This window comes from Sparus aurata, chromosome 3 (assembly GCF_900880675.1).
Source record: "Sparus aurata chromosome 3, fSpaAur1.1, whole genome shotgun sequence".
In the NCBI taxonomy this organism is placed as follows: domain Eukaryota; kingdom Metazoa; phylum Chordata; class Actinopteri; order Spariformes; family Sparidae; genus Sparus; species Sparus aurata.
Genome location: NC_044189.1, coordinates 31947118 through 31955362, shown reverse-complemented (window position 1 = coordinate 31955362; position 8245 = coordinate 31947118). Strand labels below are relative to the sequence as shown.

Below are 8245 nucleotides of genomic sequence, written 5' to 3'. Positions count from 1 at the left end.
TCTTGGGGGGGGGGGGGGATAAAGCAGCATACTCACTTCAAGATCCTCATCAATTACAAAGCTCTCAATAATCTTGTAAAGTGTCTTTGAGTTTTATTGAAAGTGCTGATAAATAAAATGTATTATCATTGTTGCTATTATTATTATTATTGTTATTATTATTATTATGATTATTTTAACTTTAGAGTTTCAACAATGTAAAGATTTTTAAAAAGCTTATATTTAATGCCAAAGAAATACACTTATTTTCATGTATTATTTTTATGTTGAAAGACAGCAACTGTTTAAAAAAAAACACCAACAATGAAAGATTTAGGGAAAAATACAAGAAAACCTTGGATTACAAATGTGATTTTATACAACCAAACTCATGATAATTGTGAAGTTTTTTCCTCTACAACCGCATCATCAAAATTGGTGATTGTTGCACCCCAAAGTGTCCCACTGTTCATGCTATGCGTCAATATATTTTTGTCAGGTGATGGATAGTAGAGAATGCAGAATGCAGAAGGAGATACAGGAGGAAAGACTGGAGGAGGTAGAGGAGGAGATGCTGGAGGAGATGTAGGAGGAGAGATTGGAGGAGGGAGAGCAGGAGAGGCTGGAGGAGGGAGAGGAGGAGAAGCTGGAGGAGATGTTGGAGGAGGGAGAGCAGGAGAGGCTGGAGGAGGTAGAGGAGAAGAAGCTGGAGGAGATGTAGGAGGAGAGGCTGGAGGAGGGAGAGGAGGAGAAGCTGGAGGAGGGAGAGCAGGAGAGGCTGGAGGAGGTAGAGGAGAAGAAGCTGGAGGAGATATAGGAGGAGAGGCTGGAGGAGGGAGAGGAGGAGAACCTGGAGGAGATGGAGAGGACGCTGGAGGAGGTAGAGGAGGAGATGCTGGAGGAGATAGAGGAGGAGAGATTGGAGGATGTAGAGGAGGAAAGGCTGGAGGATGTAGAGGAGGAGGAGAAGAGGCTGGAGGCTCACAGGTGAGGTTGAACAAATAATTATATGTTAGTCATGAGATTAACCATTGTGACAAATGTAAGGGTGATGATAATCTGTATCAGAGCCTTCAAAGTTCAAACACCATGCATCTATATATTTTGTCAGATGAAAGAAGCAAACTGGCCATGTACAGTTTTATATTGAGGCCGGTATACTAAAAAGTCTTTGTAAGTGTGTAAATGTATTATTTATTGGTAATAAATAGTAGTGACAAAGTTCATGAGCTGGGTCAGGAACTCACAGTAGGGAGGGAGTGACATTTTTTTGGAAAGACTTTTCATCAAACACAGAATTGGGTGATAATGTTTTGCTACATGCTTTACAACCAGTCAAACCAAAAAAAGGGAACAGTAAACTTAAAAGTAGCAATAGAAAACTAGAAGAACTACTAGAAAACACTGTGAACTGAAAGAAATCAAAATTTCATCCTTGAGTACAACGTTTCAATCTTACTGATCTTCTTCAGGCATTTCTTAAAATCATACAGCAGGTCAGACAATGTAAAGGCAAGCAAACAAATTAGCTGCACAGGTGATTGTGATCTGCATGGTCAACATATTCTCTCTCTCATGCAGGAGCATCAGCCCTGCTTTTTGATTGGTCCTGCTCCAGAATATGCTGATCATGCAGATCACAATCACCTTTGCAGTTAATTTGGTTTGTTGTCCATAAATGTATTGTTGTCCATTATTAGGTTTAGGCCTAGTTTATATCTGTAAAAAAATATTGAATTTGACTAATTAGGCACTCTAAAGGTGCACATAACAATGCAGGAAGGTCTGACCTTGCCCCAGCTCGCCAAATGTATGGCATGTCAGAAGTACCATTGTCCATTCTGCAGTCCAACACTGTTCAATCCAACGAAGTTGAGCAAGTGTAAAAAACATCTGGACCTGCATCTTAACCGGGCTGTTTGTCATGAAGGTAAAATTTGCAAAAATTCTCCTGCTGCCTTGAGTGTCCTGCATTTGGGTCCTCACTTTGCTAACCTTGACAATTTGGAATAAAACACTGATTATATAATACTTGATTCTATGCTCTTATGTTTAAGGATATATCATTCATCGATGTGGACTGGGTTGTCGACTTCAGCTGCATTATCATTGCATTTACTGCAATTTGACACTGGTACGCAAACCAGATTTTCTTAAACATCTTGGTTTATGCAAGAAGCAGCACAGTGCCAACTGTCCAGCTCTGGCAACAACTCCCCTGCCTTCAACATATTCCACCACTCCCCTGACACCGTCATCCTCCATCACACCCCTGACACCGTCATTCTCCACAACAACCACACCATCCTTCACAGCACCAGCCACCCCAAGTGGACAAATGAAAAGGGTCCGTGTGAAGCCAGTGCTCCAAAAACAATGCCCCATATGTCAGGTCATGATGAACAAAAGAAATCTAAAAAGACACATTGAAAGAAAGCACATCAGCAAACATAGAGACATCACCGCTACCTCCCACTTAGACAGTGCATGCATCGATCCAGAAAATGGGATATTTACTGTCAATAAATCATTTCTTGGACCCAATAATCCTCTTCATGTCCAAAATAAAGTATGGGGGGAAAATCAACATGTGTTCTGTGAGTCTATTGACTGTCAGGTAAACACAGAGTTGGCATGGAGGAGCGGCTTAAAAGCGTATCAGTGTGTTCACCTAAAGTCGATTACATACTGTTCAAGATATGTCAACTGTCCTAAGCTACAGGAAGAAACACTGACAGAAATGGTAAAAAGCAGGTGGTTTGGCGAAGACAAAAAGAAGTTATGCCTTGACCGACAAAATCTTGCTACAACCAACCGTAAGCCCCTTTCCATACTCACCAAAACAGGAACACCTGAGTCCAAGAAATTCATCTCCATTTACGAGCCCACCATTTCATACTACAGTCGGCTGGGAAGAGTCATAGTTTCATATGACACCAAAAAGAATTCATGGCACTGTCCTTGTGCCAAAACAAAGAGATCCTGCCCACACAAATATATTGCCAAATGGCACTTATTTGAAACAGATCCCAGTCTGTTCAGAAAAGTTAGGAGCACAGATGTAGAGGAATGCTTGGACACAGCACCATCGACAGCAGACGAAAGTCGCAAGGAAGATGATGTGGGGGATCTGTCATATCCCCCAGAAGATTATGAATAGATAAAGCGCATGGTCCAGTACATTTTAAAGTTTAAAAAACTACCTGCAGTTATACCAGAACTCCATCCAGTGGACAAAGACCACACAAGGCATCTAATTCCAGAGGAGATGCTGTGCCAGCACTGCCCGGGCAATGTGCCTTTGAGTGACCCAGTCCTCATAACTAATAAAGCCAAGATCCTCGCCATCACACATATTGTGCAAGGTAGGTTGATGGAGTTGTGACGGCCCTAATAATACGTCTGTTCCTTCACAGCTAGCTCCTTCATGTTGTCAATCATGTTGAATCTTTTGATTTCCAGATGTGTCGACCTACAGTAAAACGTGCCATCAATGTGGGACCCATTACAGATACCAAGAGTGGAAAGATGGCCTTCACAATTTCAATGATCGAATAATATTTGAGATCAAGTTATGCCTTACCATAAGGAACATGTTGCAGGTCATTTTAAAATCTATCTTAATTGAAGTATAATCAGTGAGATCATTTTTATCTGATAAAAGAAACAACAGTTTTTTCTGTTTTTTGTTTTTTTTTAACTAGCTCCCTCTAGCTCAGATAATGGAAAACAATGAAATTTGCTACCATAGTTATGCAGATGACACACACATTTATATAACCATATCACCAGGGGACTATAATCCCATACATACCCTGAGTAGTTGCATTGAACAAATCAATGATTGGATGTGTCAGAGTTCTCTTCAGTTAAACAAAGATAAGACTGAAATAATTGTTTTTGGATCCAAGGAAGAACGACTTAAAGTCTTCTGCTCAGCTACAGTCTGTGATGTTGGAAACTGCAGACCAAGCCAGAGACCTCTGTGTAATTATGGACTCAGACATGAATTTCAGCAGCCATGTTAAGGCAGTTACAAAGTCAGCCTACTATCACCTTAAGAATATATCCAGGATAAGAGGGCTTATGTCTCTGATTTCTCTGATTTGGAGAAACTTGTTCACGCATTTATCTTCAGCAGACTCAACTACTGTAATGGTGTCCTTACAGGACTCCCTAAAAACTCCATCAGATAGTTGCAACTGATTCAGAACGCTGCTGCTCGAGTCCTAACAAGAACCAAAAAAGTAGATCACATCACTCCAGTTCTTAGAACTTTACACTGGCTTCCTGTCTCTCAAAGAATAGATTTCAAAGTCCTGTTGTTGGTTTATGAAGCATTGAATAGTTTCGGGCCAAAATACCTTTCTGATCTGCTGCCGCGTTATGAACCATCCAGACCTCTGAGATTGTCAGGTACCGGTCTGCTTTCAGTCCCCAGAGTCAGAAGTAAACATGGAGAAGCAGCTTTCAGTTACTATGCGCCACATATTTGGAACAAACTCCCTGAAAATTGCAGGTCTGCTCCAACACTCACCTCTTTTAAATCAAGACTTAAAACATTTCTTTTTGCCACTGCTTTTAACTGAAGCAATTCAAGTCTTTGAACTGCATTATGACTCTGACTCTACAGTCTTGTTTCTTTTAAAGCTTTTCTATTTTAGCCTACTTGTTTTGATGTTTGTTTCTTAATGTTTTAACTGGTCTTAAAATGCTATTTTTTTAATGTAATTTTTAATGTCTTTTAAATGAAATCTTTATGTCTTTTAATGTAATTTGTGTGTGCGGGTAAAGCACTTTGAGTTGCCTTGTGTCTGAATTGTGCTATACAAATAAACTTGCCTTGCCTTGAAACAAACAAAAATAGTTTGTTTTCATTATTCTGTTTCTCTTTTAGGTTCATACTGCAGTTAGCAGAGTTGTGGAGTATTTTGAGTTGAATACTGGGCTCCAGTTCCCCTCAGCTGACACAGTACTTCAGGGGTATCTTCACTTTGAAGCTCTCTGTGAACATGAATATGAGTATTCCTGTGTCACCTGTGGTGATCACCCACCAGTTGTGATCATGGACCTCCATAAGAAGGGTGCCTTTCATTTGTCAGGTAATAATGCTTTCATAGATTAGATATTTTATTTATAGACCCAGTTACTCTCAGAATTGACCTGTTGTGTAATGTTTCCCACATCTTTTTAGTAAGTAATCTAGCACAACCTCTGAAGGATTTCAGCGGAGAGGTTGACATGGACTGCTTTTGGGAAGCACTTTCTATGGAAAGGATTGGCCGAGGATTTTTTCCAAGTAATGCAAGACAAGATTGATGAGATATGGGCAGAATTGTGTTAAAACAAATTAACACAATTCTTTTCACATTTTTGGTTGTTTTGATATTTCCTAAGGTCAGCAAAAAAATCCATTTGCAGTTGCGCCATCGTTCCACTTTTGGGCCCCTTGGATTGGCAGAAACACACGCTCGTCAAGCAATGCCCTGAACACAGAATTTCACAAGATGCATCAACCAAAGCCGGCTGAGGCGAGTGAAATAACAGCGTCAGAGGACCGACTCAGAGAGGAACTTTACAAGCAGAAGGTAGAAACCCCATTTACTGTAATTTTCTTTGAAGTGTTATTTGCGGGCCATTATTCCCCCCAAGCCACACATTTCTTCGTATGTTTCACTGTTTCTTATTTGACAGGTTCAAGTGATTCGGACATTATGTAGAGAGTGTGGATTGGATTCCTCTGGATCACGCTCTGACCTTCTCCTAAGACTTTCAAATGAAATGAAGTCAAGGGAGTCTTATGACAAGGTCTTTCAAAAGATTTGGGCTGCTTAGGTGAGCAAAATTTCACAGTTTATGTATTTAGAATAATAATAGGGGAAATAACTTCTAAAGGTGATAGTATTGGATTATCTGAAATGGAATTCCATAATGACACTGAGAGGTTGTCCTGTAGCAATCACTTTTATCTGTTTGTTTTTTTTTTCAGGTGGATGGGCTGTGATTATGTGCCCACGTGGCATTGTATACAGCATTAAGTGTAATATTAGAGCAGAAAGCCCACGGGACTACACTGATCTCCTCCTTTCCTTCAAACACATGCCAAATATTGTCATTTATGACTTTGCACGTGGACTAGCGACGCACATGAACCTCAGAGATCCAGAGAGGATCCCTTCAAACCCTTCCAAGGACGTTTAAAGGACCCAACTGAAGAGAATCTCGCCCTGGCCAAAGCTGGAAAGCTGAAGGTGTCACTGCCTTGGCTAAACTTCAAGAAACTGGTCCCAGACTGTGATGGTCATCCAATAACAGGTTCAGCTGAGCATTATGCTCTAGAGCAGTGGTGTCAAACTGATCCAGTAAAGGGCCGTGTGGCTGCAGGTTTTCATTCCAACCAAGCAAGAACACACCTGATCCAAATCAGGTATGTTCTTGCTTGGTTGGAATGAAACACACCTGATTTGGATCAGGTGTGTTCTTGCTTGGTTGGAATGAAAACCTGCAGCCACACGGCCCTTTACTGGATCAGTTTGACACCACTGCTCTAGAGTCTATATGATCGATTTCATGAGGACAACACAAAGGATGCCCGAGATGCCCTGAGGAAGCTTGGCCTGGTTCCGCAACTTGCTGGAAAAGTAAACAGTCAAGTAGCAGAACAGCTGTTCGCAAAAATGAAAAAAACAATTACTTCCTAAACATGGCATTACCATCTACCCATGTGTTCCTCATGAGAAATATCATCCACCACTACAATGTACATAAAAACAAACAACGCCTGGACAAAATCACAAAGGTTTTTGGAACTGGGGTATCAATGAACATCTACGGCCAAGCAGTTTTGGATAACTTTTCAAATACAGATTTTTGGTGCAATTATTACTGCTGTGCAGAACATTATTTTTTTTCTTGTATTTCATTGTTGATGCATGTGTGCATATGTTTAGGGAATCCAGAATCTTCAAGGATGTCTGCCACTGCTGAACCTGTTCCAATGGACACTGATGCACCAGCTGGTGAGTAATTATGGGAACTAGTGGCGCTTTTGTTCTGTCAAGTTCTTAGCATATTTTTCTGTATGGCAGGGGTTTCATATCATATCAGAATCAGACACCTCTTTCATTTGGTGGTTCAACTTTTTTCAACATGTATTGGCATGTATGACTGCTAATCTTTACTATTATTTGTGTTTCTTTTTTTTTTTACTTGACTTTCAGTAGAAGCAGTACCCTCAACTGCCGCCCGCAGGTGGCCCTCAACTGCCGCTCGCAGGTGGCCTTCAACTGCTGCCCACAGTGTGCCCTCGTATGCTGCCCACAGTGTGCCCTCAACTGCTGCCCACAGTGTGCCATCGACTGCTACCCACAGTGTGCCCTCAACTGCTGCCCACAGTGTGCCATCGACTGCTGCCCACAGTGTGCCCTCAACTGCCGCCCGCAGGTGGCCCTCAACTGCTGCCCACAGTGTGCCATCGACTGCTGCCCACAGTGTGCCCTCAACTGCCGCCCACAGGTGGCCCTCGACTGCTCCCCACAGTGTGCCATCGACTGCTGCCCACAGGTGGCCCTCAACTGCTCCCCACAGTGTGCCATCGACTGCTGCCCACAGTGTGCCCTCAACTGCTGCCCACAGTGTGCCCTCGACCTCGACGACAGCCCTTGGCTGTTTGATGGCAATAAAGCCCTGGGAAAATAACTGGGACCCTATCCAGGAACAACTGGTAAGCTAATTAATGTGAAGTTTCTGTGATGCCACACAGTATTACTGACTTTTTTACATTTTATTTTATTTCTTTGCAGCTCAATTACGTGCTGGACAGGAATAGGCCTAAGACAGAAATCATTGTGAAGGAAGGGCCTATATGTCTCACTCGGGAAGATTTCTGGAGCCTGGGGTTGCAAAGAGACATGGGCTCTCTAGTGAGTAGCATGTGATAGTAAACAAAATGAGGGCAACAACATGATGTTTTTGCTTTTGTTTGTTCATGATGAGTTTGAATTTTTTTCTTGCAGATAGGGAATGCCTGCCTGAAACTGATTCATGAAGCAGCTCAGCAACTTGTATGTAACTAAAGCTTAAACTGTTCAGAAAAAAAGCATTCTGTATAATTAAAGGATTTGGTTTTACTTTTATTTTTAAAATTTTTCCCCAGTAGGGAAAAGACATTTATATAGAGGACATGTACATTGTTCCTACATGGAAGGGTAGAGAAGGCGGCATTCCTACCAGCTTTTCAGTGAGTGTAAATCACAAAATGTATATA

General features: G+C 41.6%; 1 pseudogene; it reads left to right on the top strand.

The window, feature by feature from the left end:
- The first annotated feature begins 5044 nt into the window (after positions 1 to 5044).
- LOC115578578 (uncharacterized) lies at positions 5045 to 7677 on the top strand (annotated as a pseudogene).
- Positions 7678 to 8245: the final 568 nt, after the last annotated feature.